This window comes from Schistocerca piceifrons, chromosome 2 (assembly GCF_021461385.2).
Source record: "Schistocerca piceifrons isolate TAMUIC-IGC-003096 chromosome 2, iqSchPice1.1, whole genome shotgun sequence".
Taxonomy (NCBI): Eukaryota; Metazoa; Arthropoda; class Insecta; order Orthoptera; family Acrididae; genus Schistocerca; species Schistocerca piceifrons.
In genome coordinates this window covers 443,804,135-443,813,354 of record NC_060139.1, presented here as the reverse complement: position 1 = coordinate 443,813,354, position 9,220 = coordinate 443,804,135, and the positions used below count along the sequence as shown (strand labels likewise).

The following is a 9,220-nucleotide window of genomic DNA, read 5'->3' as shown; positions in this document are numbered from 1 at the left end:
ATGCCAATGTGGAATGCGTGATATCAAGCGGTCTGGAAGAGAGTCATTCAAGACTGTATGTATTGGAAGGTCTTGGGGGGTAGTCGGGGTGATGTAAACTACTGGCCATTAAAATTGCTACACCAAGAAGAAATGCAAATGATAAACGGGTATTCATTGGACAAATATAATATACAAGAACTGACATGTGATTACATTTTCACGCAATTTGGATGCACAGATCCTGATAAATCAGTACCCAGAACAACCAATTCTGGCCGTAAAAACGGCCTTGATACGCCTGGGCATTGAGTCAAACAGAGCTTGGATGGCGTGTACAGGTACAGCTGCCCATGCAGCTTCAACACGATACCACAGTTCATCAAGAGTATTGACTGGCGTATTGTGACGAGCCAGTTGCTCTGCCACCACTGACCAAGCGTTTTCAATTGGTGAGAGATCTGGAGAATGTGCTGGTCAGGGCAGCAGCCGAACATTTTCTGTATCCAGAAAGGCCCCTACAGGAACTGCAACTTGCGGTCGTGCATTATCCTGCTGAAATGTAGGGTTTCGCAGGGATCGAATGAAGGGTAGAGCCATGGGTCGTAACACATCTGAAATGTAACGTCCACTGTTCAGAGCGCCGTCAATGCGAACAAGAGGTGACTCGTCTCCTACCTTCCAAACTTTACAGAAGCTCTCCTGCGAACCTTGCTAAGCCATGTCTCCGCAATATCCTTTCTTTCAGGAGTGCAAGTTCTGCAAGGTTCGCAGGAGAGCTTCTGTAAAGTTTGGAAGGTAGGAGACGAGGTACTGGCAGAAGTAAAACTGTGAGTACCGGGCGTGAGTCGTGCTTCGGTAGCTCAGTTGGTAGAGCACTTGCCCGCGAAAGGCAAAGGTTCCGAGTTCGAGTCTCGGTCGGGCACACAGTTTTAATCTGCCAGGAAGTTTCATATCAGCGCACACTCCGCTGCAAAGTGAAAATCTCATTCTGGAAACATCCCCCAGGCTGTGGCTAAGCCATGTCTCCGCAATATCCTTTCTTTCAGGAGTGCTAGTTCTGCAAGGTTCGCAGGAGAGCTTCTGTAAAGTGTGGAAGGTAGGAGACGAGGTACTGGCAGAAGTAAAGCTGTGAGTACCGGGCCTGAGTCTTGCTTCGGTAGCTCAGTTGGTAGAGCACTTGCCCGCGAAAGGCAAGGTCCCGAGTTCGAGTCTCGGTCGGGCACACAGTTTTAATCCGCCAGGAAGTTTCATATCAGCGCACACTCCGCTGCAGAGTGAAAATCTCATTCTGGAAACATCCCCCAGGCTGTGGCTAAGCCATGTCTCCGCAATACCCTTTCTTTCAGGAGTGCTAGTTCTGCAAGGTTCGCAGGAGAGCTTCTGTAAAGTGTGGAAGGTAGGAGACGAGGTACTGGCAGAAGTAAAGCTGTGAGTACCGGGCGTGAGTCGTGCTTCGGTAGCTCAGTTGGTAGAGCACTTGCCCGCGTAAGGCAAAGGTCCCGAGTTCGAGTCTCGGTCGGGCACACAGTTTTAATCTGCCAGGAAGTTTTATATCAGCGCACACTCCGCTGCAGAGTGAAAACCTCATTCTAGAACCTGGATTCATCCGAAAAAATGACGTTTTGCCATTCGTGCACCCAGGTTCGTCGTTGAGTACACCATCGCAGGTGCTCCTGTCTGTGATGCAGCGTCAAGAGTAACCGCAACCATGGTCTCCAAGTTGATAGTCCATGCTGCTGCAAACGTCGTCGAACTGCTCGTGCAGATGGCTGTTGTCTTGCAAACGTCCCCATCTGTTGACTCAGGGATCGAGATGTGGCTGCACGATCCGTTACAGCCATGTGGATAAGATGCTTGTCATCTCGACTGCTAGTGATACGAGGCCTTTTTGGATCCAGCACGGCGTTCCATATTACCCTCCCGAACTCACTGATTCCATATTCTGCTAACAGTCATTGGATCTCGACCAACGCGAGCAGCAATGTCGCGATACGATAAACCGCAATCGCGATAGGCTACAATCCGACCTTTATCAAGGTGGGAAACGTAATGGTACGTATTTCTCCTCGTTACACGAGGCATCACAATAACGTTTCACCAGGCAACGCCGGTCAACTGCTGTTTGTGAATGAGAAATCGGTTGGAAACTTTCCTCATGTCAGCACGTTGTAGGTGTCGCCACCGGCGCCAACCTTGTGTGAATTCTCTGAAAAGCTGATCATTTGTATATCACAGCATCTTCTTCCTGTCGGTTAAATTTCGCGTCTGTAGCACGTCATCTTCATGGTGTAGCAATTTTAATGGTCAGTGATGTAGATTGCCCCATTCTCGATGGGTTGCTTCTTGGCGTCGCAGTTCAGGTGGTGGAATGTTACTGATGGTATGCAGTCAAAGGATCGCTCTGAATTTTGGAGTACCCGTAGTAATTCTCATTTATTCATTCAGATGAATGTCTAGTTTTCTTGCATGAGCATTGTGTTGCCATATTGGAGCACATTATGCAGCTTCTGGGTATAGTGTCAGAGATGCAGTCCGTAGAGTGGAAGCGTCAGCACCCCAGGCTGTGCCAGCCAGTTTATTTATTATGTTATTTCGAGTCTTTAGCTTTCGACTAGTGTTTTCCAGATGTTTCTATGTGTTAACGACCGATCGTCGGTGACACCAAGGTATTTAGGCTGGAAATTATATCCAATCCTCTGCTGACAGAAATTCATATTGACTTGTTGGCTTGCGATTCTGTTTTTTACGTGGAATGCACAGACTTATACATTGGCTGCATTTGGTTAGAGTCTCCATGCTTTGTAATAGCTGTCGAAATTTTCTAAGTCTGTAGACAATATATTTTCTCCTTCCTCAAGTGTGCTGGTTTGTATGGCTATGGCAAGGTCATCGGCGCAACGAAGCTTTTTGCTAGCGGTATTTGGCATGTCACTGGTATGAGCATGGGTACTAGGACAGATCCTTGTGGAAGCCTATTTATTATGGTAAATGACTTATTCTGTTCTGTCCAGTAACGATTGGTTAACGTATTTCCCAGAAATGTCGTCAATTTCTTACTTGGGACATGCTTTTTTAGCTTCAGTACACGGTGTCATATGCTGCTGTCAGATCAACAAAGGCCACCGATGTCTTTAGTTTCTTCTGTAATCTAGCCTCAATGCAGGATGTCAAGGCTAGAACATGTTCACAGCAGCTGCGCTGCTTCTGAACCCAGGCCTGATATGTTGGAGTTATATAATTTATTATTCCTTGAGTTCTGTTAAGGATAAGTCGTTCCAGTAATTTCAAGCACACGCTGAGCAGCACATTTGGGTGATAACTTGAGTGGTCATCAACTGGCTTTCCAGACTTGAGGATTGCTAGTGTATGTGCAATCTTGAACTGTTGAGGTACTTTTCCAGTCTCGAGAATATCGTCGTAGGACCTCGTCAGCCAAGTTCTTCCGTGTTCCCCAATATGTTTTATAAATTAAAGGAACTGGCATCCAGTCCTGCTGCTATCCTAATTTTCAATATTTTAATAGCACCATTTATAGCTCTTTCATTAAAGGAGTCTGATAAGGTAGTGTTATCATGAACGTAGCTACTGACTTCATTCAGTTCACCGTTTATCTTTTCTTTGATGATTGAGTCTACAGGGATCTTCTCAGATCTTGTTCTGATGTGTAATGCCAGTTCCGATGGCGTTATCTTCGGTTGCAGATTGCAAAAATTGGTTGCAGTGCCAAGTTTCCTTAATAACGTCCATGCCTTTCTGCTCGAATGAGTCAAAATTAAACTGGATGTCAGATCCATCCTTTTCCGCTTTCTCGCTTCGTTTATCTGTCCTAGTATTGTTTTCACAATATCAGGGTTTTCAGTCTGTTGGTGTTCTGCATACTGCATACATAGTTTTTTGTTGAGTCATTCCAGCAAGGGCTGTAATGTTTGCTGAGCCCTCGTGGTATATTGCGTTTGGCTGCACCAATGATGACTCCCACAAATCCCCTATAGTTTTCTACTTTTGCGGCTATCCAACTTAAGCTACTATCGACCTCCTAAGTATACTGATCCCATAATGTAGGCTTTCAAGGCCGATATTGTCTTCACTTAAAATTTCCGAGCTGAAAGGCAGTGGTCGATGTATAAAACTCTCCCCAGGCGTTTCGTATCCGACTGCGGGAGACATCCTCCGAGGTAAAGCGGGGAACTGCAAAGACAACTCGAAGAAGCGCCGATTATATACGCAGTGCAGAGGGCGCCACTGTCCATCACGTGGCGTCGGCTATGAGACTGGCTCTGGTAATGCCAATATTCTCGATTGAAAGTAATCGATCGGCAAGCTTCCGGTGCAACGCTGACATCCAAATTTTATCCAGTTTAACACCTTCCTCTTCCCTGTTAAAATTATTACGGTGTTTATCAATCTCGATGGCCTCTCTATACATGCGCGCATAATAATGCGAGGTTTTAGATATGACGCTCGTCTCGCTGAATTTTATTTCATGATTACCTTCCTGGTAAACATGTTATGCTAAGGCCGATTTATCCGTGTGAGCCAGGCGGCAATTCCTCTTATGTTCAACAAGACGGGTGTTAACACTTTTCTTTGTGGTACCGATATAAACTTGCCCACACCTACAAGGAATTTTATATACCCCGGTGTAGCCAAACGAGGTCGTGCATCTTTTTCCGATCTTAAATATTGTTTTATTTTCCTGGTGGGTCTGAAAATAGTTTCCACCCAATACTTGCTTAACACTTTCCCAACACGATCTGTGACCTTAGTAATGAACGGAAGAAAAACCTTGCTGTTTGGCGGCTGCTGTTCGTCTTTGCTCCTGATTGTCTGCCTAGAGAGAAGTGCTCAATCTATTTCTTGCTGGAATAGCCATTCTTCTCGAAAGTCTATCGTAGATGTTCGATCTCATCTTTTAAATAAACAGGTTCACAAATTTTGTACGTCCTGTCTACCAAAGTTTTTATTACACCTCTTTTTTGCCTAGGGATGTGGTTTGAATCTTTATGCAGATAACTATCAGTATGTGTAACCTTCCTATACACCTTAAGACCCAACGTTACGTCCAGTTGTTTAATCACAGACACATCCAGAAAATTCAGTTGCCCATTACTCTCCGTCTCCATACTAAACTGGGTTTTCGGATTAATGATGTTAAGATGTATCAGGAAGGCATCCAACTCCTCTGCTCCATATGTCCATACTACGAAAGTCTCATCTACTTAGCGATACCATCTGGCTGGTCTCTTACTGGCATTCTGCAATGCCCGCTTTTTAAGTGTCTCCATAAACAAATAGTCACAGCAGGACTAAGGGGACTGCCCATAGCCACCCCGTCAATCTTTTCATGAAAGTCACTATTGGACTGAAAGTAGGTTGTGGTGAAGCATTGTCAGAATAATGGCACAATATCGGTAGGAAAAATATCCGCTATGCAGGAGATAACTTCGTTTACCGGAATCATGGTATATAACGACACAACATCGAAACTAACGAGGATATCATCCGAGCCCACGCTCATTTCCTTTAACTTGTCAAGAAAATGAGCTGAATTTTTAATATGATTGTCGATCCTGCCACCATACGGTTGCAGCAATGAGGCAAGGTATCTAGCTAACTCATTGGTGGGACCGCCTACATAGCTGACAATGGGCCTCAAAGGAACCTCAGGTAATCCAGAGAATCTAGGTGGGTACGCTTCTGTTTTACAAAGCAGCTTCTTATCGTCGATCGTTCATTTAAAAAAAAAAAAAAAAGAAAGTACACGACGCATCACGAAGGGGTTATCAAAACTAATTAAAACTGGTATTAATAAAGTAACGAAGATTAATGCAAAATTGTAGACTTTGCAACCGTAGCATAAATGTGTGACCCTGCAGTGCAATTTAACAGCGCAGCTTGCAGGGATAGTAAACATAGGACTTGTCGATACCAGGGGCATTAAGTCTTCGCGAATTTGCCGGCAAGAGTGGCCGAGCGGTTCTAGGCGCTTCAGTCTGGAGCCGCGCGACGGCTACGGTCGCAGGTTCGAATCCTGCCTCGGGCATGGATATGTGTGTTATCCTTAGGTTATTTAGGTTTAAGTAGTTCTAAGTTCTAGGGGACTGATGACCTCAGCAGTCAAGTCCCGTAGCGCTCAGAGCCATTTTTTCTTCGCGAATTTGATTATGTGTACTCAGTTGGACAGCAAATATGGCTCGCAGACAGGTGCGTGAACAATATACCCATTTGAGAGAGGAAGTGTACTTCGGCTCTAAGAAGCCGGTTGGAGTAATCGTCGAATAGTAGCACCGTTGCTGTTCAAATGTCGAGTGATTCGCCTGCTTTATTTACTGCACACATTTTTATATTTTCTCCTTTCTTCTACTGGATTCATTTCCCCTGTTCTAGTCAGTCATTGCCTAATGCTCTCTCTGAAATTGTCAACAACCTCTGGTTCTCTCGACTTATCCAGGTCACATCTCCTTAATTTCCTACCTTTTTTTCAATATCTTCAGTTTTACTGTACAGCTCATAAGAAATAAACTGTGATAATGTGAAATGACTTATAACTTAAAAATATTGTCCCAAAATTTCAATATTTTAAACATAGTTGCACAACAGCAACGGTTTCACGTAATAAAATTATAAACAGCCGACCAGTTGCAATGGATAAAGAAAATCTTTACCTAGGTTTCGACAAGTATAAATTTGTCTTCTTCAGAAGGTAGCCTAAGGACAATGAACATCATAGCTTACATTAGAAAAGTATGAAACTTAAGTCAAGAATAAATTTTAACACAAATTAGAGTACTTTTGCATTACAGAAGTATGATAACGACGACTGGTACTTACAATTTTACATTAGTAAGGACTAATGTACCATCGCCGTTTTTACAATTGTCGGCATAGATCCATTTGTCAAAAATGAAATATAGCCCTAGAATTAGGGTTTGTCACGTAAATATAAAATAGTTCATGGGTCTTGCAGAACTAACAACCGACTGAGTATAATCGGCGAGCGTAGTTACTCTGAAAACAGGGCACGTGGCGCTCGTGCGAGAAACATGTGCCAATTGGCGTACAAAGGCAACGTGTAAATTATCAGTATTAATAAGGTCCTTAGGTAAAGCAACAATAAAAAAGGAAGGAAATTAACACTCTCGTTATAACAGTATGGAAGCATTGGTACAAATAATGTAGTTATACATCAAAAACATTTCCAAAATCTCTGACTTACCTTTACTTAATCAATCTGAAACCTTCCGGTGTCTCCAGGTTTCTTCCATGCTTACAACCTTCTTTCATGCTTCTTGAACCATGTGTTAGCTTTGATTAAGTTATGCCCTGTGCAAAATTCTACCAGGCGGTTTCCTTTTTCATTCCTTACCCCCATTCCATATTCACCTACTACTTTTCCTTCTCTTCTTTTTCCTACTATCGAATTCCAGTCACCCATGACTATTAACTACCTGAGTAAGTTCTTTTGTCACACATTTCTTCAATCTCTTCGTCATCTAAGAAGCTATTTGGCAAATAAACTTGTACTACTGTGGTGGGCAGAAGCGTGGGCTTCGTATATAAAGGATAGTTTGATATACAGGATGAGTCACCTAACATTACCGCTGGATATATTTCGTAAACCACATCAAATACTGACGAATCGATTCCACAGACCGAACGTGAGGAGAGGGGCTAGTGTAATTGGTTAATACAAACCATAAAAAAATGCACGGAAGTATGTTTTTTAACACAAACCTACGTTTTTTTAAATGGAACATCTTTAGTTTTGTTAGCACATCTGAACATATAAACAAATACGTAATCAGTGCCGTTTGTTGCATTGTAAAACGTTAATTACATCCGGAGATATTGTAACCTAAAGTTGACGCTTGATTACCACTCCTCCGCTGTTCGATCGTGTGTATCGGAGAGCACCGAATTATGTAGGGATCCAAAGGGAACGGTGATGGATCTCATGTACAGAAGAGACTGGAACAGCACATTACGCCCACATGCTAACACCTTTTTATTGGTCTTTTTCACTGACGCACACCACGTGAGTACGTGTACCTCACCCCTCATGGTAATGTACATGTGCGTCAGTGAAAAAGACCAATTGAAAGGTGTTAGCAAGTGGACGTAATGTGTTGTTCCAGTCTCTTCTGTACCTAAGGTCCATCACCGTTCCCTTTGGATCCCTACGTAATTCGGTGCTCTCCGATACACACGATCGAACAGCGGAGGAGTGGTACTCAAGCGTCAAATTTAGGTTACAATATATCCGGATGTAATTAACATTTTACAATGCAACAAACTGCACTGATCACGTATTTGTTTATATGTTCAGATGTGCTAACAAAACTGACGTGGTTCCATTTAAAAAAAACGTAGGTTTGTGTTAAAAAACGTACTTCCGTGCATTTTTTTATGGTTTTGTATTAAACAATTACACTAGCCCCTCTCTTCAAGTTCGGTCTGTGGAATCGGTTCGTCAGTATTTGATGTGGTTTACGAAATATATCCAGCGGTAACGTTAGGTGACTCACCCTGTATATTTACGATTAAAATACGCAACGAATATGCCGGCAATACTTAAATACATTTTGCTTGCCCGAGTATATGTGTACTCAGTGTACACGGCTACTGTGTCAAAAAGCGTGAGGACGTTTAGGCAATCTGCGCTCCCGCGTCAACAAAAGAAATGGAAGTAGTGAAACGCAGCAGTGCCTTTTGAATGTAGCGCGCCTTTATTAGCAGTAAATGCTGTTGTAAGACTCGCTGTAGCTGCGCAGCCGCTCGTGCCGTGTCCCTTGCGAGAGCTGTGACAATAGCAGCCGCCCGCCCCTGCCTTCTGGAAGAGTCCGCCCGGCATCCACGCTACAACGTCACAGCCGCAGCCGCAGCCGCTTATCAGCCAGCGGGCCGTTCAGCAGCAGCGCTGGCCCCACCAGCTTCCGGCTCTGCTGTATTGTCTTATCACTCCCAGTAGTAAAGTCTCCTGGCGGACGCTTACAGGGGAAAGTGTTCTGCTGCCGGGATTTCATAGTCATACAGATCACGTGCACTTGCGGCCGTTCACCAGCGTTTCCAGAGTAGATTCAAATCTTCAGGCGTTCTCCGCAAATCACAGTTACTTACGTACATTTCACTCTACTAGATAAGCTCACTGGACACAATATTGATCATCCCTTTGAAAGACCACGCTGGTGGCTTTGGTGCGCTGTAGATGACATACAACTGATCATCATCATCATCATCA

The 9,220-nt window shown here is 43.8% G+C and overlaps 1 non-coding gene across 1 annotated transcript; it reads left to right on the top strand.

Moving 5' to 3' along the window:
* The first annotated feature begins 1,431 nt into the window (after positions 1-1,431).
* Trnat-cgu lies at positions 1,432-1,506 on the top strand. Its single transcript has one exon. It is a non-coding gene; the product is annotated as a tRNA-Thr (tRNA).
* The last annotated feature ends 7,714 nt before the right edge of the window (positions 1,507-9,220 follow it).